Consider the following 25,602-nt stretch of genomic DNA (forward strand, 5'->3'; position numbering starts at 1 on the left):
TGCTCCCTCATTACCGGTCCCCAGTGTAGAGTCCCTATGCTTCCCCCAGGACTGAGTCCTGTCCCCTCTATCACACAGTCCCTATTCCCTCATTACCGGTCACCAGTGCAGAGCCCCGATGCTTCCCCCAGAACTGAGTCCTGTCCCCTCTATCACACAGTCCCTGCTCCGTCATTACCGGTCCCAAGTGCAGAGTCCCGAAGCTTCCCCCAGGACTGAGTCCTGTCCTCTCTATCACACAGTCCCTGCTCCCTTATTACCGGTCCCCAGTGCAGAGTCCCTATGATTACCACCAGGATTGAGTCCTGTCCCCTTTACCACACAGTCCCTGCTCCCTCATTACCGGTCCCCAGTGCAGAGTCCCTATGCTTCCCCCAGGACTGAGTCCTGTCCCCTCTATCACACAGTCCCTGTTCCCTCATTACAGGTCACCAGTGCAGAGTCCCGATGCTTCCCCCAGAACTGAGTCCTGTCCCCTCTATCACACAGTCCCTGCTCCATCATTACCGGTCCCCAGTGCAGAGTCCCGATGCTTCCTCTAGGACTGAGTCCTGTCCCCTCTATCACAAAGTCCCTGCTCCCTCATTACCGGACCCCAGTGCCGAGTCCCGGTGCTACCCCAGGACTGAGTCCTGTCCCATCTATCACACAGTCCCTGCTCCCTCATTACCGGTCCCCAGTGCTTCCCCCAGAACTGAGTCCTGTCCTCTCTATCACACAGTACCTGCTCCCTCATTACCAGTCCCCAGTGCTTCCCCCAGGAATGAGTCCTGTCCTCTCGATCACACAGTCCCTGCTCCCTCATTATCGGTCCCTAGTGCAGAGACCTGATGCTTCACCCAGGACTGAGTCCTGTCCCCTCTATCACACAGTCCCTGTTCCCTCATTACCGTTCCCCAGTGCAGAGTACCGATGCTTCCCCCAGGACTGAGTCCTGTCCCCTCTATCACACAGTACCTGCTCCCTCATTACCGGTCCCCAGTGCAGAGTCTCGTGCTTCCCCCAGGACTAAGTCCTGTCCCCTCTATCACACAGTCCCTGCTCCCTCATTACAGGTCACCAGTGCAGATTCCCGATGCTGCCCCCAGGACTAAGTCATGTCCCCTCTATCACACAATCGCTGCTCGCTCATTACCGGTCCCCAGTGCAGAGTCTCGTGCTTCCCCCAGGACTAAGTCCTGTCCCCTCTATCACACAGTCCCTGCTCCCTCATTACCGCTCCCCAGTGCAGAGTCCCGGTGCTTCCCCCAGGACTGAATCCTGTCCCCTCTATCACACAGTCACTGCTCCCTCATTACCGGTCCCTAGTGCAAAGTCCCGATGCTTCCCCCAGGACTGAGACCTGTCCCCTCTATCACACAGTCCCTGCTCCCTCATTACCGGTCCCCAGTGCAGAGTTCCGAAGCTTCCCCCAAGACGGAGTCCTGTCCCCTCTATCACACAGTCCCTGCCCCCTCATTACCGTACCCCAGTGCAGAGTCCCGGTGCTCCCCCAGGACTGAGTCCTGTCCCATCTATCACACAGTCCCTGTTCCCTCATTACCGGTCAACAGTGCAGAGTCCTGCCCCCTCTATCACACAGTCCATGCTCCCTCATTACCGATCCCCAGTGCAGAGTCTCGGTGCTTCCCCCAGGACTGAGTCCTGTCCCATCTATCACATAGTCCCTGTTCCCTCATTACCGGTCCCCAGTGCAGAGTTCCGATGCTTCCCCCAGGACTGAGTCCTGTCCCATCTATCACACAGTCCCTGTTCCCTCATTACAGGTCACAAGTGCAGAGTCCCGGTGCTTCCTCTAGAACTGAGTCCTGTCCTCTCTATCACACAGTCCCTGCTCTCTCATTACCAGTCCCCAGTGTAGAGTCCCGGTGCTTCGCCCAAGACTGAGTCCTGTCCCCTCTATCACAAAGTCCCTGCTCCCTCATTACCGGACCCCAGTGCCGAGTCCCGGTGCTACCCCAAGACTGAGTCCTGTCCCCTCTATCACACAGTCCCTGCTCCCTCATTACCGCACCCCAGTGCAGAGTCCCGTTGCTTCCCCCAGGACTGAGTCCTATCCCATCTATCACACAGTCCCTGTTCCCTCAGAACCGGTCACCAATGCAGAGTCCTGTCCCCTCTATCACACAGTTCCTGCTCCCTCATTACCGGTCCCCAGTGCAGAGTCCCGATGCTTCCCCCAGAACTGAGTCCTGTCCTCTCTATCACACAGTCCCTGCTCCCTTATTACCGGTCCCCAGTGCAGAGTCCCTATGATTCCCCCAGGATTGAGTACTGTCCCCTTTACCACACAGTCCCTGCTCCATCATTACCGGTCCCCAGTGCAGAGTCCCGGTGCTTCCCCCAGGACTGAGTCCTGTACCCTCTATCACACAGTCCCTGCTCCCTCATTACCGGTCCCCAGTGCAGAGTCCCGGTGCTTCCCCCAGGACTGAGTCCTGTCCCGTCTATCACACAGTCCCTGCTCCCTCATTACTGGTCCCCAGTGCAGAGTCCCGATGCTTCAGCCAGGACTAAGTCCTGTCCCCTCTATCACACAGTCCCTGTTCCCTCATTACCGGTCCCCAGTGTAGAGTCCCGGTGCTTCATCCAGGACTGAGTCCCTTCCCCTCTATCACACAGTCCCTGCTCCCTCATTACCGGTCCCCAGTGCAGAGTCCCGGTGCTTCCCCCAGGACTGAGTCCTGTCCCCTCTATCACACAGTCCCTGCTCCCTCATTACCGGTCCCCAGTGCAGAGTCCCGATGCTTCCCCCAGGACTGAGTCCTGTCCCCTCTATCACACAGTCCCTGCTCCCTCATTACCAGTCCCCAGTGCAGAGTCCCGGTGCTTCCCCCAGGACTGAGTCCTGTCCCCTCTATCACACAGTCCCTGCTCCCTCATTACCGGTCCCCAGTGCAGAGTCCCGGTGCTTCCCCCAGGACTGAGTCCTGTCTCCTCTATCACACAGTCCCTGCTCCCTCATTACCGGTCCCCAGTGTAGAGTCCCGGTGCTTCCCCAGGACTGAGTCCTGTCTCCTCTATCACACAGTCCCTGCTCCCTCATTACCGGTCCCCAGTGCAGAGTCCCAGTGCTTCCCCCAGGACTGAGTCCTGTCCCCTCTATCACACAGTCCCTGCTCCCTCATTACCGGTCCCCAGTGCAGAGTCCCGGTGCTTCGCCCAGGACTGAGTCCTGTCCCCTCTATCACACAGTCCCTGCTCCCTCATTACCGGTCCCCAGTGTAGAGCCCCGGTGCTTCATCCAGGACTGAGTCCTTTCCCCTCTAACACACAGTTCCTGCTCCCTCATTACCGGTCCCCAGTGTATAGTCCCGGTGCTTCCCCCAGGACTGAGTCCTGTCCCCTCTATCACACAGTCCCTGCTCCCTCATTACCGGTCCCCAGTGCAGAGTCCCGGTGCTTCCCCCAGAACTGAGTCCTGTCCCCTCTATCACACAGTCCCTGCTCCCTCATTACCGATCCCCAGTGCAGAGTCTCGGTGCTTCCCCCAGGACTGAGTCCTGTCCCATCTATCACATAGTCCCTGTTCCCTCATTACCGGTCCCCAGTGCAGAGTCCCGGTGCTTCCCCCAGGACTGAGTCCTGTCCCGTCTATCACACAGTCCCTGCTCCCTCATTACTGGTCCCCAGTGCAGAGTCCCGATGCTTCAGCCAGGACTAAGTCCTGTCCCCTCTATCACACAGTCCCTGTTCCCTCATTACCGGTCCCCAGTGTAGAGTCCCGGTGCTTCATCCAGGACTGAGTCCCTTCCCCTCTATCACACAGTCCCTGCTCCCTCATTACCGGTCCCCAGTGCAGAGTCCCGGTGCTTCCCCCAGGACTGAGTCCTGTCCCCTCTATCACACAGTCCCTGCTCCCTCATTACCGGTCCCCAGTGCAGAGTCCCGATGCTTCCCCCAGGACTGAGTCCTGTCCCCTCTATCACACAGTCCCTGCTCCCTCATTACCAGTCCCCAGTGCAGAGTCCCGGTGCTTCCCCCAGGACTGAGTCCTGTCCCCTCTATCACACAGTCCCTGCTCCCTCATTACCGGTCCCCAGTGCAGAGTCCCGGTGCTTCCCCCAGGACTGAGTCCTGTCTCCTCTATCACACAGTCCCTGCTCCCTCATTACCGGTCCCCAGTGTAGAGTCCCGGTGCTTCCCCAGGACTGAGTCCTGTCTCCTCTATCACACAGTCCCTGCTCCCTCATTACCGGTCCCCAGTGCAGAGTCCCAGTGCTTCCCCCAGGACTGAGTCCTGTCCCCTCTATCACACAGTCCCTGCTCCCTCATTACCGGTCCCCAGTGCAGAGTCCCGGTGCTTCGCCCAGGACTGAGTCCTGTCCCCTCTATCACACAGTCCCTGCTCCCTCATTACCGGTCCCCAGTGTAGAGCCCCGGTGCTTCATCCAGGACTGAGTCCTTTCCCCTCTAACACACAGTTCCTGCTCCCTCATTACCGGTCCCCAGTGTATAGTCCCGGTGCTTCCCCCAGGACTGAGTCCTGTCCCCTCTATCACACAGTCCCTGCTCCCTCATTACCGGTCCCCAGTGCAGAGTCCCGGTGCTTCCCCCAGAACTGAGTCCTGTCCCCTCTATCACACAGTCCCTGCTCCCTCATTACCGATCCCCAGTGCAGAGTCTCGGTGCTTCCCCCAGGACTGAGTCCTGTCCCATCTATCACATAGTCCCTGTTCCCTCATTACCGGTCCCCAGTGCAGAGTTCCGGTGCTTCCTCCAGGACTGAGTCCTGTCCCATCTATCACACAGTCCCTGTTCCCTCATTACAGGTCACAAGTGCAGAGTGCCGATGCTTCCCCCAGGATTGAGTCCTGTCCCCTCTATCACACAGTCCCTGCTCCATCATTACCGGTCCCCAGTGCAGAGTCCCGGTGCTTCCTCTAGGACTGAGTCCTGTCCTCTCTATCACACAGTCTCTGCTCTCTCATTACCAGTCCCCAGTGTAGAGTCCCGGTGCTTCCCGCAAGACTGAGTCCTGTCCCCTCTATCACACAGTCCCCGCTCACTCATTACCGGTCCCCAGTGCAGAGTCCCGATGCTTCCTCTAGGACTGAGTCCTGTCCTCTCTATCACACAGTCCTTGCTCCCTCATTACCGGTCCCCAGTGTAGAATCCCGGTGCTTCGCCCAGGACTGAGTCCTGTCCCATCTATCACACAGTCCCTGTTCCCTCAAAACCGGTCACCAATGCAGAGTCCTGTCCCCTCTATCACACAGTCCCTGCTCCCTCATTACCGGTCCCCAGTGCAGAGTCCCGATGCTTCCCCCAGAACTGAGTCCTGTCCTCTCTATCACACAGTCCCTGCTCCCTTATTACCGGTCCCCAGAGCAGAGTCCCGATGCTTCCCACAGGACTGAGTCCTGTCCCATCTATAACACAGTCCCTGCTCCCTCAATACCGGTCCCCAGTGCAGAGTCCCGGGGCTTCCCCAAGGACTGAGTCCTGTCCCCTTTATTACGCAATCCCTGCTCCCTCATTACCGGTCCCCAGTGCAGAGTCCCGATGCTTCCCCCAGGACTAAGTCCTGTCCCCTCTATCACACAGTCCCTGCTCCCTTATTACCGGTCCCCAGTGTAGAGTCCCGGTGCTTCATCCAGGACTGAGTCCTGTCACCTTTACCACACAGTCCCTGCTCCCTCATTACCGATCCCCAGTGCAGAGTCCCTATGCTTCCCCCAGGACTGAGTCCTGTCCCCTCTATCACACAGTCCCTGCTCCCTCATTACCGGTCCCCAGTGCAGAGTCCCTATGCTTCCCCCAGGACTGAGTCCTGTCCCCTCTATCACACAGTCCCTGTTCCCTCATTACCGGTCCCCAGTGCAGAGTCCCGGTGCTTCCTCTAGGACTGAGTCCTGTCCCCTCTATCACACAGTCCCTGCTCGCTCAATATCAGTCCCCAGTGCAGAGCACCGGTGCTTCCTCCAGGACTGAGTCCTGTCCCCTCTATCACACAGTCCCTGCTCCCTCATTACCGGTCCCCAGAGCAGAGTCCCGATGCTTCCCACAGGACTGAGTCCTGTCCCATCTATAACACAGTCCCTGTTCCCTCATAACCGGTCCCCAGTGCAGAGTCCCGGTGCTTCCCCCAGGACTGAGTCCTGTCTCCTCTATCACACAGTCCCTGCTCCCTCATTACCGATCCCCAGTGTAGAGTCCCGGTGCTTCCCCAGGACTGAGTCCTGTCTCCTCTATAACACAGTCCCTGCTCCCTCATTACCGGTCACCAGTGCAGAGTCCCAGTGCTTCCCCCAGGACTGAGTCCTGTCCCCTCTATCACACAGTCCCTGCTCCCTCATTACCGGTCCCCAGTGTAGAGCCCCGGTGCTTCATCCAGGACTGAGTCCTGTCCCCTTTATTACGCAATCCCTGCTCCCTCATAACCTGTCCCAAGTGCAGAGTCCCGATGCTTCCCCCAGGACTGAGTCCTGTCCTCTCTATCACACAGTCCCTGCTCCCTCATTACCGGTCCCCAGTGTAGAGTCCCGGTGCTTCATCCAGGACTGAGTCCTGTCACCTTTACCACACAGTCCCTGCTCCCTCATTACCGATCCCCAGTGCAGAGTCCCTATGCTTCCCCCAGGACTGAGTCCTGTCCCCTCTATCACACAGTCCCTGCTCCCTCATTACCGGTCCCCAGAGCAGAGTCCCGATGCTTCCCACAGGACTGAGTCCTGTCCCATCTATAACACAGTCCCTGCTCCCTCATTACCGGTCCCCAGTGCAGAGTCCCGATGCTTCCCCCAGGACTAAGTCCTGTCCCCTCTATCACACAGTCCCTGCTCCCTCATTACCGGTCCCCAGTGCAGAGTCCCAGTGCTTCCCGCAGGACTGAGTCCTGTCCCCTCTATCACACAGTCCCTGCTCCCTCATTACCGGTCCCCAGTGCAGAGTCCCGGTGCTTCCCCCAGGACTGAGTCCTGTCCCCTCTATCACACAGTCCCTGCACCCTCATTACCGGTCCCCAGTTCAGAGTCCCGGTGCTTCCCCCAGGACTGAGTCCTGTCTCCTCTATCACACAGTCCCTGCTCCCCCATTACCGGTCTCCAGTGCAGAGTCCCGGTGCTTCCCCCAGGACTGAGTCCTGTCCTCTCTATCACACAGTCCCTGCTCCCTCATTACCAGTCCCCAGTGCAGAGTCCCGGTGCTTCCACCAGGACTGAGTCCTGTCCCCTCTATCACACAGTCCCTGCTCCCTCATTACCGGTCCCCAGTGCAGAGTCCCGGTGCTTCCTCCAGGACTGAGTCCTGTCCCATCTATCACACAGTCCCTGCTCCCTCATTACCGGTCCCCAGTGCAGAGTCCCGGTGCTTCCCCCAGGACTGAGTCCTGTCCCCTCTATCACACAGTCCCTGCTCCCTCATTACCGGTCCCCAGTGCAGAGTCCCGGTGCTTCCCCCAGGACTGAGTCCTGTCCTCTCTATCACACAGTCCCTGCTCCCTCATTACCAGTCCCCAGTGCAGAGTCCCGGTGCTTCCTCCAGGACTGAGTCCTGTCCCCTCTATCACACAGTCCCTGCTCCTTCATTACCGGTCCCCAGTGCAGAGTGCCGGTGCTTCCCCCAGGACTGAGTCCTGTCCCCTCTATCACACAGTCCCTAGTGCAGAGTCCCGGTGCTTCCTCCAGGACTGAGCCCTGTCCCTTCTATCACACAGTTCCTGCTTCCTCATTACCGGTCCCCAGTGTAGAGTCTCGGTGCTTCCCCCAGGACTGAGTCCTGTCCCCTCTATCACACAGTCCCTGCTCCCTCATTACCGGTCCCCAGTGCAGAGTCCCGGTGCTTCCCCCAGGACTGAGTCCTGTCTCCTCTATCACACAGTCCCTGCTCCCTCATTACCGGTCCCCAGTGCAGAGTCCCGGTGCTTCCCCCAGGACTGAGTCCTGTCCCCTCTATCACACAGTCCCTGCTCCCTCATTACCGGTCCCCAGTGCAGAGTGCCGGTGCTTCCCCCAGGACTGAGTCCTGTCCCCTCTATCACACAGTCCCTGCTCCCTCATTACCGGTCCCCAGTGCAGAGTCCCGGTGCTTCCTCCTGGACTGAGTCCTGTCCCCTCTATCACACAGTCCCTGCTCCCTCATTACCGGTCCCCAGTGTAGAGTCCTGGTGCTTCCACCAGGACTGAGTCCTGTCCCCTCTATCACACAGTCCCTGCTCCCCCATTACCGGTCTCCAGTGCAGAGTCCCGGTGCTTCCCCCAGGACTGAGTCCTGTCCCCTCTATCACACAGTCCCTGCTCCCTCATTACCGGTCCCCAGTGCAGAGTCCCGGTGCTTCCCCCAGGACTGAGTCCTGTCCTCTCTATCACACAGTCCCTGCTCCCTCATTACCAGTCCCCAGTGCAGAGTCCCGATGCTTCCACCAGGACTGAGTCCTGTCCCCTCTATCACACAGTCCCTGCTCCCTCATTACCGGTCCCCAGTGCAGAGTCCCGGTGCTTCCTCCAGGACTGAGTCCTGTCCCCTCTATCACACAGTCCCTGCTCCCTCATTACCGGTCCCCAGTGCAGAGTCCCGGTGCTTCCCCCAGGACTGAGTCCTGTCCCCTGTATCACACAGTCCCTGCTCCCTCATTACCGGTCCCCAGTGCAGAGTCCCGGTGCTTCCCCCAGGACTGAGTCCTGTCCCCTGTATCACACAGTCCCTGCTCCCTCATGACCGGTCCCCAGTGCAGAGTCCCGGTGCTTCCCCCAGGACTGAGTCCTGTCCTCTCTATCACACAGTCCCTGCTCCCTCATTACCAGTCCCCAGTGCAGAGTCCCGGTGCTTCCTCCTGGACTGAGTCCTGTCCCCTCTATCACACAGTCCCCGCTCACTCATTACCGGTCCCCAGTGCAGAGTCCCGATGCTTCCTCTAGGACTGAGTCCTGTCCTCTCTATCACACAGTCCTTGCTCCCTCATTACCGGTCCCCAGTGTAGAATCCCGGTGCTTCGCCCAGGACTGAGTCCTGTCCCATCTATCACACAGTCCCTGTTCCCTCAAAACCGGTCACCAATGCAGAGTCCTGTCCCCTCTATCACACAGTCCCTGCTCCCTCATTACCGGTCCCCAGTGCAGAGTCCCGATGCTTCCCCCAGAACTGAGTCCTGTCCCCTCTATCACACAGTCCCTGCTCCCTTATTACCGGTCCCCAGAGCAGAGTCCCGATGCTTCCCACAGGACTGAGTCCTGTCCCATCTATAACACAGTCCCTGCTCCCTCAATACCGGTCCCCAGTGCAGAGTCCCGGGGCTTCCCCAAGGACTGAGTCCTGTCCCCTTTATTACGCAATCCCTGCTCCCTCATAACCTGTCCCAAGTGCAGAGTCCCGATGCTTCCCCCAGGACTGAGTCCTGTCCTCTCTATCACACAGTCCCTGCTCCCTCATTACCGGTCCCCAGTGCAGAGTCCCGATGCTTCCCCCAGGACTAAGTCCTGTCCCCTCTATCACACAGTCCCTGCTCCCTCATTACCGGTCCCCAGTGTAGAGTCCCGGTGCTTCATCCAGGACTGAGTCCTGTCACCTTTACCACACAGTCCCTGCTCCCTCATTACCGATCCCCAGTGCAGAGTCCCTATGCTTCCCCCAGGACTGAGTCCTGTCCCCTCTATCACACAGTCCTTGCTCCCTCATTACCGGTCCCCAGTGCAGAGTCCCTATGCTTCCCCCAGGACTGAGTCCTGTCCCCTCTATCACATAGTCCCTGTTCCCTCATTACCGGTCCCCAGTGCAGAGTCCCGGTGCTTCCTCTAGGACTGAGTCCTGTCCCCTCTATCACACAGTCCCTGCTCGCTCAATATCAGTCCCCAGTGCAGAGCCCCGGTGCTTCCTCCAGGACTGAGTCCTGTCCCCTCTATCACACAGTCCCTGCTCCCTCATTACCGGTCCCCAGTGCAGAGTCCCGATGCTTCCCACAGGACTGAGTCCTGTCCCATCTATAACACAGTCCCTGTTCCCTCATAACCGGTCCCCAGTGCAGAGTCCCGGTGCTTCCCCCAGGACTGAGTCCTGTCTCCTCTATCACACAGTCCCTGCTCCCTCATTACCGGTCCCCAGTGCAGAGTCCCGGTGCTTCCCCCAGGACTGAGTCCTGTCTCCTCTATCACACAGTCCCTGCTCCCTCATTACCGTTCCCCAGTGCAGAGTCCCGATGCTTCCCCCAGGACTAAGTCCTGTCCCCTCTATCACACAGTCCCTGCTCCCTCATTACCGGTCCCCAGTGCAGAGTCCCAGTGCTTCCCGCAGGACTGAGTCCTGTAACCTCTATCACACAGTCCCTGCTCCCTCATTACCGGTCCCCAGTGCAGAGTCCCGGTGCTTCCCCCAGGACTGAGTCCTGTCCCCTCTATCACACAGTCCCTGCTCCCTCATTACCGGTCCCCAGAGCAGAGTACCGGTGCTTCATCCAGGACTGAGTCCTGTCCCCTCTATCACACAGTCCCTGCTCCCTCATTACCGGTCCCCAGTGCAGAGTGCCGGTGCTTCCCCCAGGACTGAGTCCTGTCCCCTCTATCACACAGTCCCTGCTCCCTCATTACCGGTCCCCAGTGCAGAGTCCCGGTGCTTCCTCCTGGACTGAGTCCTGTCCCCTCTATCACACAGTCCCTGCTCCCTCATTACCGGTCCCCAGTGTAGAGTCCCGGTGCTTCCCCCAGGACTGAGTCCTGTCCCCTCTATCACACAGTCCCTGCTCCCCCATTACCGGTCTCCAGTGCAGAGTCCCGGTGCTTCCCCCAGGACTGAGTCCTGTCCTCTCTATCACACAGTCCCTGCTCCCTCATTACCAGTCCCCAGTGCAGAGTCCCGGTGCTTCCACCAGGACTGAGTCCTGTCCCCTCTATCACACAGTCCCTGCTCCCTCATTACCGGTCCCCAGTGCAGAGTCCCGGTGCTTCCTCCAGGACAGAGTCCTGTCCCCTCTATCACACAGTCCCTGCTCCCTCATTACCGGTCCCCAGTGCAGAGTCCCGATGCTTCCCCCAGGACTGAGTCCTGTCCCCTCTATCACACAGTCCCTGCTCCCTCATTACCGGTCCCCAGTGCAGAGTCCCGGTGCTTCCCCCAGGACTGAGTCCTGTCCTCTCTATCACACAGTCCCTGCTCCCTCATTACCGGTCCCCAGTGCAGAGTCCCGGTGCATCCTCCAGGACTGAGTCCTGTCCCCTCTATCACACAGTCCCTGCTCCCTCATTACCGGTCCCCAGTGTAGAGCCCCGGTGCTTCCCCCAGAACTGAGTCCTGTCCCCTCTATCATACAGTCCCTGCTCCCTCATTACCGGTCACCAGTGTAGAGTCCCGGTGCTTCCCCCAGGACTGAGTCCTGTCCCCTCTATCACACAGTCCCTGCTCCCTCATTACCGGTCACCAGTGTAGAGTCCCTGTGCTTCCCCCAGGACTGAGTCCTGTCCCCTCTATCACACAGTCCCTGCTCCCTCATTACCGGTCACCAGTGTAGAGTCCCTGTGCTTCCCCCAGGACTGAGTCCTGTCCCCTCTATCACACAGTCCCTGCACCCTCATTACCGGTCCCCAGTTCAGAGTCCCGGTGCTTCCCCCAGGACTGAGTCCTGTCCCCTCTATCACACAGTCCCTGCTCCCTCATTACAGGTCCCCAGTTCAGAGTCCCGGTGCTTCCCCCAGGACTGAGTCCTGTCCCCTCTATCACACAGTCCCTGCTCCCTCATTAACGGTCCCCAATGCAGAGTCCCGGTGCTTCCCCCAGGACTGAGTCCTGTCTCCTCTATCACACAGTCCCTGCTCCCTCATTACCGGTCCTCAGTGCAGAGTCCCGGTGCTTTCCGCAGGACTGAATCCTGTCTCCTCTATCACACAGTCCCTGCTCCCTCATTACCGGTCCCCAGTGCAGAGTCCCGGTGCTTCCCGCAGGACTGAGTCCTGTCTCCTCTATCACACAGTCCCTGCTCCCTCATTACCGGTCCCCAGAGCAGAGTGCCGGTGCTTCCCCCAGGACTGAGTCCTGTCCCCTCTATCACACAGTCCCTGCTCCCTCATTACCGGTCCCCAGTGCAGAGTGCCGGTGCTTCCCCCAGGACTGAGTCCTGTCCCCTCTATCACACAGTCCCTGCTCCCTCATTACCGGTCCCCAGTGCAGAGTCCCGGTGCTTCCTCCTGGACTGAGTCCTGTCCCCTCTATCACACAGTCCCTGCTCCCTCATTACCGGTCCCCAGTGTAGAGTCCCGGTGCTTCCCCCAGGACTGAGTCCTGTCCCCTCTATCACACAGTCCCTGCTCCCCCATTACCGGTCTCCAGTGCAGAGTCCCGGTGCTTCCCCCAGGACTGAGTCCTGTCCCCTCTATCACACAGTCCCTGCTCCCTCATTACCAGTCCCCAGTGCAGAGTCCCGGTGCTTCCACCAGGACTGAGTCCTGTCCCCTCTATCACACAGTCCCTGCTCCCTCATTACCGGTCCCCAGTGCAGAGTCCCGGTGCTTCCTCCAGGACTGAGTCCTGTCCCCTCTATCACACAGTCCCTGCTCCCTCATTACCGGTCCCCAGTGCAGAGTCCCGGTGCTTCCCCCAGGACTGAGTCCTGTCCCCTCTATCACACAGTCCCTGCTCCCTCATTACCGGTCCCCAGTGCAGAGTCCCGGTGCTTCCCCCAGGACTGAGTCCTGTCCTCTCTATCACACAGTCCCTGCTCCCTCATTACCAGTCCCCAGTGCAGAGTCCCGGTGCTTCCTCCAGGACTGAGTCCTGTCCCCTCTATCACACAGTCCCTGCTCCCTCATTACCGGTCTCCAGTGTAGAGTCCCGGTGCTTCCCCCAGAACTGAGTCCTGTCCCCTCTATCATACAGTCCCTGCTCCCTCATTACCGGTCACCAGTGTAGAGTCCCGGTGCTTCCCCCAGGACTGAGTCCTGTCCCCTCTATCACAGTCCCTGCTCCCTCATTACCGGTCCCCAGTGCAGAGTCCCGGTGCTTCCCCCAGGACTGAGTCCTGTCCCCTCTATCACACAGTCCCTGCTCCCTCATTACCGGTCCCCAGTGCAGAGTCCCGGTGCTTCCCGCAGGACTGAGTCCTGTCTCCTCTATCACACAGTCCCTGCTCCCTCATTACCGGTCCCCAGTGCAGAGACACGGTGCTTCCCCCAGGACTGAGTCCTGTCCCCTCTATCACACAGTCCCTGCTCCCTCATTACCGGTCCCCAGTGCAGAGTGCCGGTGCTTCCCCCAGGACTGAGTCCTGTCCCCTCTATCACACAGTCCCTGCTCCCTCATTACCGGTCCCCAGTGCAGAGTCCCGGTGCTTCCTCCTGGACTGAGTCCTGTCCCCTCTATCACACAGTCCCTGCTCCCTCATTACCGGTCCCCAGTGTAGAGTCCCGGTGCTTCCCCCAGGACTGAGTCCTGTCCCCTCTATCACACAGTCCCTGCTCCCCCATTACCGGTCTCCAGTGCAGAGTCCCGGTGCTTCCCCCAGGACTGAGTCCTGTCCTCTCTATCACACAGTCCCTGCTCCCTCATTACCAGTCCCCAGTGCAGAGTCCCGGTGCTTCCACCAGGACTGAGTCCTGTCCCCTCTATCACACAGTCCCTGCTCCCTCATTACCGGTCCCCAGTGCAGAGTCCCGGTGCTTCCTCCAGGACAGAGTCCTGTCCCCTCTATCACACAGTCCCTGCTCCCTCATTACCGGTCCCCAGTGCAGAGTCCCGGTGCTTCCCCCAGGACTGAGTCCTGTCCCCTCTATCACACAGTCCCTGCTCCCTCATTACCGGTCCCCAGTGCAGAGTCCCGGTGCTTCCCCCAGGACTGAGTCCTGTCCTCTCTATCACACAGTCCCTGCTCCCTCATTACCAGTCCCCAGTGCAGAGTCCCGGTGCTTCCTCCAGGACTGAGTCCTGTCCCCTCTATCACACAGTCCCTGCTCCCTCATTACCGGTCCCCAGTGTAGAGTCCCGGTGCTTCCCCCAGAACTGAGTCCTGTCCCCTCTATCATACAGTCCCTGCTCCCTCATTACCGGTCACCAGTGTAGAGTCCCGGTGCTTCCCCCAGGACTGAGTCCTGTCCCCTCTATCACAGTCCCTGCTCCCTCATTACCGGTCCCCAGTGCAGAGTCCCGGTGCTTCCCCCAGGACTGAGTCCTGTCCCCTCTATCACACAGTCCCTGCTCCCTCATTACCGGTCCCCAGTGCAGAGTCCCGGTGCTTCCCGCAGGACTGAGTCCTGTCTCCTCTATCACACAGTCCCTGCTCCCTCATTACCGGTCCCCAGTGCAGAGACACGGTGCTTCCCCCAGGACTGAGTCCTGTCCCCTCTATCACACAGTCCCTGCTCCCTCATTACCGGTCCCCAGTGCAGAGTGCCGGTGCTTCCCCCAGGACTGAGTCCTGTCCCCTCTATCACACAGTCCCTGCTCCCTCATTACCGGTCCCCAGTGCAGAGTCCCGGTGCTTCCTCCTGGACTGAGTCCTGTCCCCTCTATCACACAGTCCCTGCTCCCTCATTACCGGTCCCCAGTGTAGAGTCCCGGTGCTTCCCCCAGGACTGAGTCCTGTCCCCTCTATCACACAGTCCCTGCTCCCCCATTACCGGTCTCCAGTGCAGAGTCCCGGTGCTTCCCCCAGGACTGAGTCCTGTCCTCTCTATCACACAGTCCCTGCTCCCTCATTACCAGTCCCCAGTGCAGAGTCCCGGTGCTTCCACCAGGACTGAGTCCTGTCCCCTCTATCACACAGTCCCTGCTCCCTCATTACCGGTCCCCAGTGCAGAGTCCCGGTGCTTCCTCCAGGACAGAGTCCTGTCCCCTCTATCACACAGTCCCTGCTCCCTCATTACCGGTCCCCAGTGCAGAGTCCCGATGCTTCCCCCAGGACTGAGTCCTGTCCCCTCTATCACACAGTCCCTGCTCCCTCATTACCGGTCCCCAGTGCAGAGTCCCGGTGCTTCCCCCAGGACTGAGTCCTGTCCTCTCTATCACACAGTCCCTGCTCCCTCATTACCAGTCCCCAGTGCAGAGTCCCGGTGCATCCTCCAGGACTGAGTCCTGTCCCCTCTATCACACAGTCCCTGCTCCCTCATTACCGGTCCCCAGTGTAGAGTCCCGGTGCTTCCCCCAGAACTGAGTCCTGTCCCCTCTATCATACAGTCCCTGCTCCCTCATTACCGGTCACCAGTGTAGAGTCCCGGTGCTTCCCCCAGGACTGAGTCCTGTCCCCTCTATCACACAGTCCCTGCTCCCTCATTACCGGTCACCAGTGTAGAGTCCCTGTGCTTCCCCCAGGACTGAGTCCTGTCCCCTCTATCACACAGTCCCTGCACCCTCATTACCGGTCCCCAGTTCAGAGTCCCGGTGCTTCCCCCAGGACTGAGTCCTGTCCTCTCTATCACACAGTCCCTGCTCCCTCATTACCAGTCCCCAGTGCAGAGTCCCGGTGCTTCCACCAGGACTGAGTCCTGTCCCCTCTATCACACAGTCCCTGCTCCCTCATTACCGGTCCCCAGTGCAGAGTCCCGGTGCTTCCTCCAGGACAGAGTCCTGTCCCCTCTATCACACAGTCCCTGCTCCCTCATTACCGGTCCCCAGTGCAGAGTCCCGATGCTTCCCCCAGGACTGAGTCCTGTCCCCTCTATCACACAGTCCCTGCTCCCTCATTACCGGTCCCCAGTGCAGAGTCCCGGTGCTTCCCCCAGGACTGAGTCCTGTCCTCTCTATCACACAGTCCCTGCTCCCTCATTACCGGTCCCCAGTGCAGAGTCCCGATGCATCCTCCAGGACTGAGTCCTGTCCCCTCTATCACACAGTCCCTGCTCCCTCATTACCGGTCCCCAGTGCAGAGCCCCGGTGCTTCCCCCAGAACTGAGTCCTGTCCCCTCTATCATACAGTCCCTGCTCCCTCATTACCGGTCACCAGTGTAGAGTCCCGATGCTTCCCCCAGGACTGAGTCCTGTCCCCTCTATCACACAGTCCCTGCTCCCTCATTACCGGTCACCAGTGTAGAGTCCCTGTGCTTCCCCCAGGACTGAGTCCTGTCCCCTCTATCACACAGTCCCTGCTCCCTCATTACCGGTCACCAGTGTAGAGTCCCTGTGCTTCCCCCAGGACTGAGTCCTGTCCCCTCAATCACACAGTCCCTGCTCGCTCAATATCAGTCCCCAGTGCAGAGCCCCGGTGCTTCCTCCAGGACTGAGTCCTGTCCCCTCTATCACACAGTCCCTGCTCCCTCATTACAGGTCCCCAGTTCAGAGTCCCGGTGCTTCCCCCAGGACTGAGTCCTGTCCCATCTATAACACAGTCCCTGTTCCCTCATAACCGGTCCCCAGTGCAGAGTCCCGGTGCTTCCCCCAGGACTGAGTCCTGTCTCCTCTATCACACAGTCCCTGCTCCCTCATTACCGGTCCCCAGTGCAGAGTCCCGGTGCTTCCCCCAGGACTGAGTCCTGTCTCCTCTATCACACAGTCCCTGCTCCCTCATTACCGTTCCCCAGTGCAGAGTCCCGATGCTTCCCCCAGGACTAAGTCCTGTCCCCTCTATCACACAGTCCCTGCTCCCTCATTACCGGTCCCCAGTGCAGAGTCCCAGTGCTTCCCGCAGGACTGAGTCCTGTAACCTCTATCACACAGTCCCTGCTCCCTCATTACCGGTCCCCAGTGCAGAGTCCCGGTGCTTCCCCCAGGACTGAGTCCTGTCCCCTCTATCACACAGTCCTTGCTCCCTCATTACCGGTCCCCAGAGCAGAGTACCGGTGCTTCATCCAGGACTGAGTCCTGTCCCCTGTATCACACAGTCCCTGCTCCCTCATTACCGGTCCCCAGTGCAGAGTCCCGGTGCTTCCCCCAGGACTGAGTCCTGTCCCCTCTATCACACAGTCCCTGCTCCCTCATTACCGGTCCCCAGTGTAGAGTCCCGGTGCTTCCCCCAGGACTGAGTCCTGTCCACTCTATCACACAGTCCCTGCTCCCTCATTACCGGTCCCCAGTGTAGAGTCCCTGTGCTTCCCCCAGGACTGAGTCCTGTCCCCTCTATCACACAGTCCCTGCACCCTCATTACCGGTCCCCAGTTCAGAGTCCCGGTGCTTCCCCCAGGACTGAGTCCTGTCCCCTCTATCACACAGTCCCTGCTCCCTCATTACCGGTCCCCAGTGCAGAGTCCCGGTGCTTCCCCCAGGACTGAGTCCTGTCTCCTCTATCACACAGTCCCTGCTCCCTCATTACCGGTCCTCAGTGCAGAGTCCCGGTGCTTCCCCCAGGACTGAGTCCTGTCCCCTCTATCACACAGTCCCTGCTCCCTCATTACCGGTCCCCAGTGCAGAGTCCCGGTGCTTCCCGCAGGACTGAGTCCTGTCTCCTCTATCACACAGTCCCTGCTCCCTCATTACCGGTCCCCAGTGCAGAGACACGGTGCTTCCCCCAGGACTGAGTCCTGTCCCCTCTATCACACAGTCCCTGCTCCCTCATTACCGGTCCCCAGTGCAGAGTGCCGGTGCTTCCCCAAGGACTGAGTCCTGTCCCCTCTATCACACAGTCCCTGCTCCCTCATTACCGGTCCCCAGTGCAGAGTCCCGGTGCTTCCTCCTGGACTGAGTCCTGTCCCCTCTATCACACAGTCCCTGCTCCCTCATTACCGGTCCCCAGTGTAGAGTCCCGGTGCTTCCCCCAGGACTGAGTCCTGTCCCCTCTATCACACAGTCCCTGCTCCCCCATTACCGGTCTCCAGTGCAGAGTCCCGGTGCTTCCCCCAGGACTGAGTCCTGTCCTCTCTGTCACACAGTCCCTGCTCCCTCATTACCAGTCCCCAGTGCAGAGTCCCGGTGCTTCCACCAGGACTGAGTCCTGTCAACTCTATCACACAGTCCCTGCTCCCTCATTACCGGTCCCCAGTGCAGAGTCCCGGTGCTTCCTCCAGGACAGAGTCCTGTCCCCTCTATCACACAGTCCCTGCTCCCTCATTACCGGTCCCCAGTGCAGAGTCCCGGTGCTTCCCCCAGGACTGAGTCCTGTCCCCTCTATCACACAGTCCCTGCTCCCTCATTACCGGTCCCCAGTGCAGAGTCCCGGTGCTTCCCCCAGGACTGAGTCCTGTCCTCTCTATCACACAGTCCCTGCTCCCTCATTACCAGTCCCCAGTGCAGAGTCCCGGTGCATCCTCCAGGACTGAGTCCTGTCCCCTCTATCACACAGTCCCTGCTCCCTCATTACCGGTACCCAGTGTAGAGGCCCGGTGCTTCCCCCAGAACTGAGTCCTGTCCCCTCTATCATACAGTCCCTGCTCCCTCATTACCGGTCACCAGTGTAGAGTCCCGGTGCTTCCCCCAGGACTGAGTCCTGTCCCCTCTATCACACAGTCCCTGCTCCCTCATTACCGGTCACCAGTGTAGAGTCCCTGTGCTTCCCCCAGGACTGAGTCCTGTCCCCTCTATCACACAGTCCCTGCACCTTCATTACCGGTCCCCAGATCAGAGTCCCGGTGCTTCCCCCAGGACTGAGTCCTGTCCCCTCTATCACACAGTCCCTGCTCCCTCATTACAGGTCCCCAGTTCAGAGTCCCGGTGCTTCCCCCAGGACTGAGTCCTGTCCCCTCTATCACACAGTCCCTGCTCCCTCATTAACGGTCCCCAGTGCAGAGTCCCGGTGCTTCCCCCAGGACTGAGTCCTGTCTCCTCTATCACACAGTCCCTGCTCCCTCATTACCGGTCCCCAGTGCAGAGTCCCGGTGCTTCCCGCAGGACTGAGTCCTGTCTCCTCTATCACACAGTCCCTGCTCCCTCATTACCGGTCCCCAGTGAAGAGTGCCGGTGCTTCCCCCAGGACTGAGTCCTGTCCCCTCTATCACACAGTCCCTGCTCCCTCATTACCGGTCCCCAGTGCAGAGTGCCGGTGCTTCCCCCAGGACTGAGTCCTGTCCCCTCTATCACACAGTCCCTGCTCCCTCATTACCGGTCCCCAGTGCAGAGTCCCGGTGCTTCCTCCTGGACTGAGTCCTGTCCCCTCTATCACACAGTCCCTGCTCCCTCATTACCGGTCCCCAGTGTAGAGTCCCGGTGCTTCCCCCAGGACTGAGTCCTGTCCCCTCTATCACACAGTCCCTGCTCCCCCATTACCGGTCTCCAGTGCAGAGTCCCGGTGCTTCCCCCAGGACTGAGTCCTGTCCCCTCTATCACACAGTCCCTGCTCCCTCATTACCAGTCCCCAGTGCAGAGTCCCGGTGCTTCCACCAGGACTGAGTCCTGTCCCCTCTATCACACAGTCCCTGCTCCCTCATTACTGGTCCCCAGTGCAGAGTCCCGGTGCTTCCTCCAGGACTGAGTCCTGTCCCCTCTATCACACAGTCCCTGCTCCCTCATTACCGGTCCCCAGTGCAGAGTCCCGGTGCTTCCCCCAGGACTGAGTCCTGTCCCCTCTATCACACAGTCCCTGCTCCCTCATTACCGGTCCCCAGTGCAGAGTCCCGGTGCTTCCCCCAGGACTGAGTCCTGTCCTCTCTATCACACAGTCCCTGCTCCCTCATTACCAGTCCCCAGTGCAGAGTCCCGGTGCTTCCTCCAGGACTGAGTCCTGTCCCCTCTATCACACAGTCCCTGCTCCCTCATTACCGGTCCCCAGTGTAGAGTCCCGGTGCTTCCCCCAGAACTGAGTCCTGTCCCCTCTATCATACAGTCCCTGCTCCCTCATTACCGGTCACCAGTGTAGAGTCCCGGTGCTTCCCCCAGGACTGAGTCCTGTCCCCTCTATCACACAGTCCCTGCTCCCTCATTACCGGTCACCAGTGTAGAGTCCCTGTGCTTCCCCCAGGACTGAGTCCTGTCCCCTCTATCACACAGTCCCTGCACCCTCATTACCGGTCCCCAGTTCAGAGTCCCGGTGCTTCCCCCAGGACTGAGTCCTGTCCCCTCTATCACACAGTCCCTGCTCCCTCATTACAGGTCCCCAGTTCAGAGTCCCGGTGCTTCCCCCAGGACTGAGTCCTGTCCCCTCTATCACACAGTCCCTGCTCCCTCATTAACGGTCCCCAGTGCAGAGTCCCGGTGCTTCCCCCAGGACTGAGTCCTGTCTCCTCTATCACACAGTCCCTGCTCCCTCATTACCGGTCCTCAGTGCAGAGTCCCGGTGCTTCCCGCAGGACTGAGTCCTGTCTCCTCTATCACACAGTCCCTGCTCCCTCATTACCGGTCCCCAGTGCAGAGTCCCGGTGCTTCCCGCAGGACTGAGTCCTGTCTCCTCTATCACACAGTCCCTGCTCCCTCATTACCGGTCCCCAGTGAAGAGTGCCGGTGCTTCCCCCAGGACTGAGTCCTGTCCCCTCTATCACACAGTCCCTGCTCCCTCATTACCGGTCCCCAGTGCAGAGTGCCGGTGCTTCCCCCAGGACTGAGTCCTGTCCCCTCTATCACACAGTCCCTGCTCCCTCATTACCGGTCCCCAGTGCAGAGTCCCAGTGCTTCCTCCTGGACTGAGTCCTGTCCCCTCTATCACACAGTCCCTGCTCCCTCATTACCGGTCCCCAGTGTAGAGTCCCGGTGCTTCCCCCAGGACTGAATCCTGTCCCCTCTATCACACAGTCCCTGCTCCCCCATTACCGGTCTCCAGTGCAGAGTCCCGGTGCTTCCCCCAGGACTGAGTCCTGTCCCCTCTATCACACAGTCCCTGCTCCCTCATTACCAGTCCCCAGTGCAGAGTCCCGGTGCTTCCACCAGGACTGAGTCCTGTCCCCTCTATCACACAGTCCCTGCTCCCTCATTACTGGTCCCCAGTGCAGAGTCCCGGTGCTTCCTCCAGGACTGAGTCCTGTCCCCTCTATCACACAGTCCCTGCTCCCTCATTACCGGTCCCCAGTGCAGAGTCCCGGTGCTTCCCCCAGGACTGAGTCCTGTCCCCTCTATCACACAGTCCCTGCTCCCTCATTACCGGTCCCCAGTGCAGAGTCCCGGTGCTTCCCCCAGGACTGAGTCCTGTCCTCTCTATCACACAGTCCCTGCTCCCTCATTACCAGTCCCCAGTGCAGAGTCCCGATGCTTCCTCCAGGACTGAGTCCTGTCCCCTCTATCACACAGTCCCTGCTCCCTCATTACCGGTCCCCAGTGTAGAGTCCCGGTGCTTCCCCCAGAACTGAGTCCTGTCCCCTCTATCATACAGTCCCTGCTCCCTCATTACCGGTCACCAGTGTAGAGTCCCGGTGCTTCCCCCAGGACTGAGTCCTGTCCCCTCTATCACACAGTCCCTGCTCCCTCATTACCGGTCCCCAGTGCAGAGTCCCGGTGCTTCCCCCAGGACTGAGTCCTGTCCCCTCTATCACACAGTCCCTGCTCCCTCATTACCGGTCTCCAGTGCAGAGTCCCGGTGCTTCCCCCAGGACTGAGTCCTGTCCCCTCTATCACACAGTCCCTGCTCCCTCATTACCGGTCACCAGTGTAGAGTCCCAGTGCTTCCCCCAGGACTGAGTCCTATCCCCTCGATCACACAGTCCCTGCTCCCTCATTACCGGTCACCAGTGTAGAGTCCCGGTGCTTCCCCCAGGATTGAGTCCTGTCCTCTCTATCACACAGTCCCTGCTCCCTCATTACCGGTCACCAGTGTAGAGTCTCGGTGCTTCCCCCAGGACTAAGTCCGGTCCCCTCTATCACACAGTCCCTGCTCCTTCATTACCGGTCCCCAGTGCAGAGTGCCGGTGCTTCCCCCAGGACTGAGTCCTGTCCCCTCTATCACACAGTCCCTAGTGCAGAGTCCCGGTGCTTCCTCCAGGACTGAGTCCTGTCCCCTCTATCACACAGTCCCTGCTCCCTCATTACCGGTCCCCAGTGCAGAGTCCCGGTGCTTCCTCCTGGACTGAGTCCTGTCCCCTCTATCACACAGTCCCTGCTCCCTCATTACCGGTCCCCAGTGTAGAGTCCCGGTGCTTCCCCCAGGACTGAGTCCTGTCCCCTCTATCACACAGTCCCTGCTCCCCCATTACCGGTCTCCAGTGCAGAGTCCCGGTGCTTCCCCCAGGACTGAGTCCTGTCCCCTCTATCACACAGTCCCTGCTCCCTCATTACCGGTCCCCAGTGCAGAGTCCCGGTGCTTCCCCCAGGACTGAGTCCTGTCCCCTCTTTCACACAGTCCCTGCTCCCTCATTACCGGTCCCCAGTGCAGAGTCCCGGTGCTTCCCCCAGGACTGAGTCCTGTCCCCTGTATCACACAGTCCCTGCTCCCTCATTACCGGTCCCCAGTGCAGAGTCCCGGTGCTTCCCCCAGGACTGAGTCCTGTCCTCTCTATCACACAGTCCCTGCTCCCTCATTACCGGTCCCCAGTGCAGAGTCCCGGTGCTTCCCTCAGGACTAAGTCCTGTCCCCTCTATCACACAGTCCCTGCACCCTCATTACCGGTCTCCAGTGCAGAGTCCCGATGCTTCCCCCAGGACTGAGTCCTGTCCCCTCTATCACACAGTCCCTGCTCCCTCATTACCGGTCACCAGTGTAGAGTCACAGTGCTTCCCCCAGGACTGAGTCCTATCCCCTCGATCACACAGTCCCTGCTCCCTCTTTACCGGTCCCCAGTGTAGAGTCCCGGTGCTTCACCCAGGAATGAGTCCTGTCCTCTCTATCACACAGTCCCTGCTCCCTCATTACCGGTCACCAGTGCAGAGTGCCGGTGCTTCCCCCAGGACTGAGTCCGGTCCCCTCTATCACACAGTCCCTGCTCCCTCATTACCGGTCCCCAGTGTAGAGTCCTGGTGCTTCCCCCAGGACTGTTTCCTGTCCCCTCTATCACACAGTCCCTGCTCCCTCATTACCGGTCCCCAGTGCAGAGTCCCGGTGCTTCCTCCAGGACTGAGTCCTGTCCCCTCTATCACACAGTCCCTGCTCCCTCATTACTGGTCCCCAGTGTAGAGTCCCGGTGCTTCCCCCAGGACTGAGTCCTGTCCCCTCTATCACACAGTCCCTGCTCCCTCATTACCGGTCCCCAGTGCAGAGTCCCGGTGCTTCCCCCAGGACTGAGTCCTGTCCCCTCTATCACACAGTCCCTGCTCCCTCATTACCGGTCACCAGTGCAGAGTCCCGGTGCTTCCCCCAGGACTGAGTCCTGTCCCCTCTATCACACAGTCCCTGCTCCCTCATTACCGGTCCCCAGTGCAGAGTCCCGGTGCTTCCCCCAGGACTGAGTCCTGTCCCCTCTATCACACAGTCCCTGCTCCCTCATTACCGGTCACCAGTGCAGAGTCCCGGTGCTTCCCCCAGGACTGAGTCCTGTCCCCTCTATCACACAGTCCCTGCTCCCTCATTACCGGTCCCCAGTGCAGAGTCCCGGTGCTTCCCCCAGGACTGAGTCCTGTCCCCTCTATCACACAGTCCCTGCTCCCTCATTACCGGTCCCCAGTGTAGAGTCTCGGTGCTTCCCCCAGGACTGAGTCCTGTCCCCTCTATCACACAGTCCCTGCTCCCTCATTACCGGTCCCCAGTGCAGAGTCCCGGTGCTTCCCCCAGGACTGAATCCTGTCCCCTCTATCACACAGTCCCTGCTCTCTCATTACCGGTCCCCAGTGCAGAGTCCCGGTGCTTCCCCCAGGACTGAGTCCTGTCCCCTCTATCACACAGTCCCTGCTCCCTCATTACCGGTCCCCAGTGTAGAGTCCCGGTGCTTCCCCCAGGACTGAGTCCTGTCCCCTCTATCACACAGTCCCTGCTCCCTCATTACCGGTCCCCAGTGTAGAGTCCCGGTGCTTCCCCCAGGACTGAGTCCTGTCCCCTCTATCACACAGTCTCTGCTCCCTCATTACCGGTCCCCAGTGTCGAATCCCAGTGCTTCCCCCAGGACTGAGTCCTGTCCCCTCTATCACACAGTCCCTGCTCCCTCATTACCGGTCCCCAGTGTCGAATCCCGGTGCTTCCCCCAGGACTGAGTCCTGTCCCCTCTATCACACAGTCCCTGCTCCCTCATTACCGGTCCCCAGTGTCGAATCCCGGTGCTTCCCCCAGGACTGAGTCCTGTCCCCTCTATCACACAGTCCCTGCTCCCTCATTACCGGTCCCCAGTGCAGAGTCCCGGTGCTTCCCCCAGGACTGAGTCCTGTCCCCTCTATCACACAGTCCCTGCTCCCTCATTACCGGTCTCCAGTGCAGAGTCCCGGTGCTTCCTCCAGGACTGAGTCCTGTCCCCTCTATCACATAGTCCCTGCTCCCTCATTACCGGTCCCCAGTGCAGAGTCCCGGTGCTTCCTCCAGGACTGAGTCCTGTCCCCTCTATCACATAGTCCCTGCTCCCTCATTACCGGTCCCCAGTGCAGAGTCCCGGTGCTTCCTCCAGGACTGAGTCCTGTCCCCTCTATCACACAGTCCCTGCTCCCTCATTACCGGTCCCCAGTGCAGAGTCCCGGTGCTTCCCCCAGGACTGAGTCCTGTCCCCTCTATCACATAGTCCCTGCTCCCTCATTACCGGTCCCCAGTGCAGAGTCCCGGTGCTTCCCCCAGGACTGAGTCCTGTCCCCTCTATCACACAGTCCCTGCTCCCTCATTACCGGTCCCCAGTGCAGAGTCCCGGTGCTTCCCCCAGGACTGAGTCCTGTCCCCTCTATCACACAGTCCCTGCTCCCTCATTACCGGTCCCCAGTGTAGAGTCCTGGTCCTTCCTCCAGGACTGAGTCCTGTCCCCTCTATCACACAGTCCCTGCTCCCTCATTATCGGTCTCCAGTGTAGAGTCCCGGTGCTTCCCCCAGGACTGAGTCCTGTCCCCTCTATCACACAGTCCCTGCTCCCTCATTACCGGTCCCCAGTGCAGAGTCCCGGTGCTTCCCCCAGGACTGAGTCCTGTCTCCTCTATCACACAGTCCCTGCTCCCTCATTACCGGTCCCCAGTGTAGACTTCTCCTCAGCTTCAGCTCTTACCTGTGGCCGCTTCCTACACAGAAAACCCTTCACTTCCTACAAGCCCCATCTTGCTCCTCCCCCCATGTGATTGATCACATGACTGTGACATCATCACAGGTCCTGGAAGCAGAACTGTAAAGGTTCCCAGAATAGAGAGAGGGATAAACTCTGCTCAGCTCCGGGAAATGTCTCTTCCCCCCCCTACCGCCCCCAGCCACAGACATTTACCACTTCTCTCCCCCGGCAGGAGGAGATGTCGGAGGGGGCATGAGGGCAGTGAGGGGCAGTCAGCAGACGCCCGAGACTGCAGGGCAGAGACCCAAATCCGAGGACTGTCCTCTCTATCCGGGGCTGTCCTCTGTATCCGGGGCCATCCTCTGTATCCGGGGGCCATCCTCTGTATCCGGGGGCTGTCCCCTGTATTCGGGACCGTCCTCTGTATCCGGGACCGTCCTCTGTATCCGGGGCCGTCCGCTGTATCCGGGGCCGTCCTCTGTATCCGGGGCCTGTCCGCTGTATCCGGGACCGTCCTCTGTATCCGGGACCGTCCTCTGTATCCGGGACCGTCCTCTGTATCCGGGACCGTCCTCTGTATCCGGGACCGTCCTCTGTATCCGGGGCCGTCCTCTGTATCCGGGGCCGTCCTCTGTATCCGGGGCCGTCCTCTGTATCCGGGGCCGTCCTCTGTATCCGGGGCCGTCCTCTGTATCCGGGGCCGTCCTCTGTATCCGGGACCGTCCTCTGTATCCGGGGCCACCCGCTGTATCCGGGGCCACCCGCTGTATCCGGGGACTGTCCTCTGTATCCGGGACTGTCC

General features: G+C 59.8%; 1 protein-coding gene across 1 annotated transcript in view; it reads right to left on the bottom strand.

The window, feature by feature from the left end:
* LOC141270725 (uncharacterized) overlaps positions 1-24,900 on the bottom strand; it is a 57,703-nt gene extending 32,803 nt beyond the window's left edge. Inside the window, exon 1 of the mRNA XM_073680821.1 lies at positions 24,804-24,900. The gene's annotated coding sequence lies outside the window, so the exon portion shown is untranslated. The remainder of the gene's footprint in view (positions 1-24,803) is intronic.
* Positions 24,901-25,602: the final 702 nt, after the last annotated feature.

The sequence above is a fragment of the Phyllobates terribilis genome, unplaced genomic scaffold (genome assembly GCF_046119375.1).
Source record: "Phyllobates terribilis strain yellow unplaced genomic scaffold, ASM4611937v1 Scaffold_5__5_contigs__length_657084704, whole genome shotgun sequence".
Lineage (NCBI taxonomy): Eukaryota > Metazoa > Chordata > Amphibia > Anura > Dendrobatidae > Phyllobates > Phyllobates terribilis.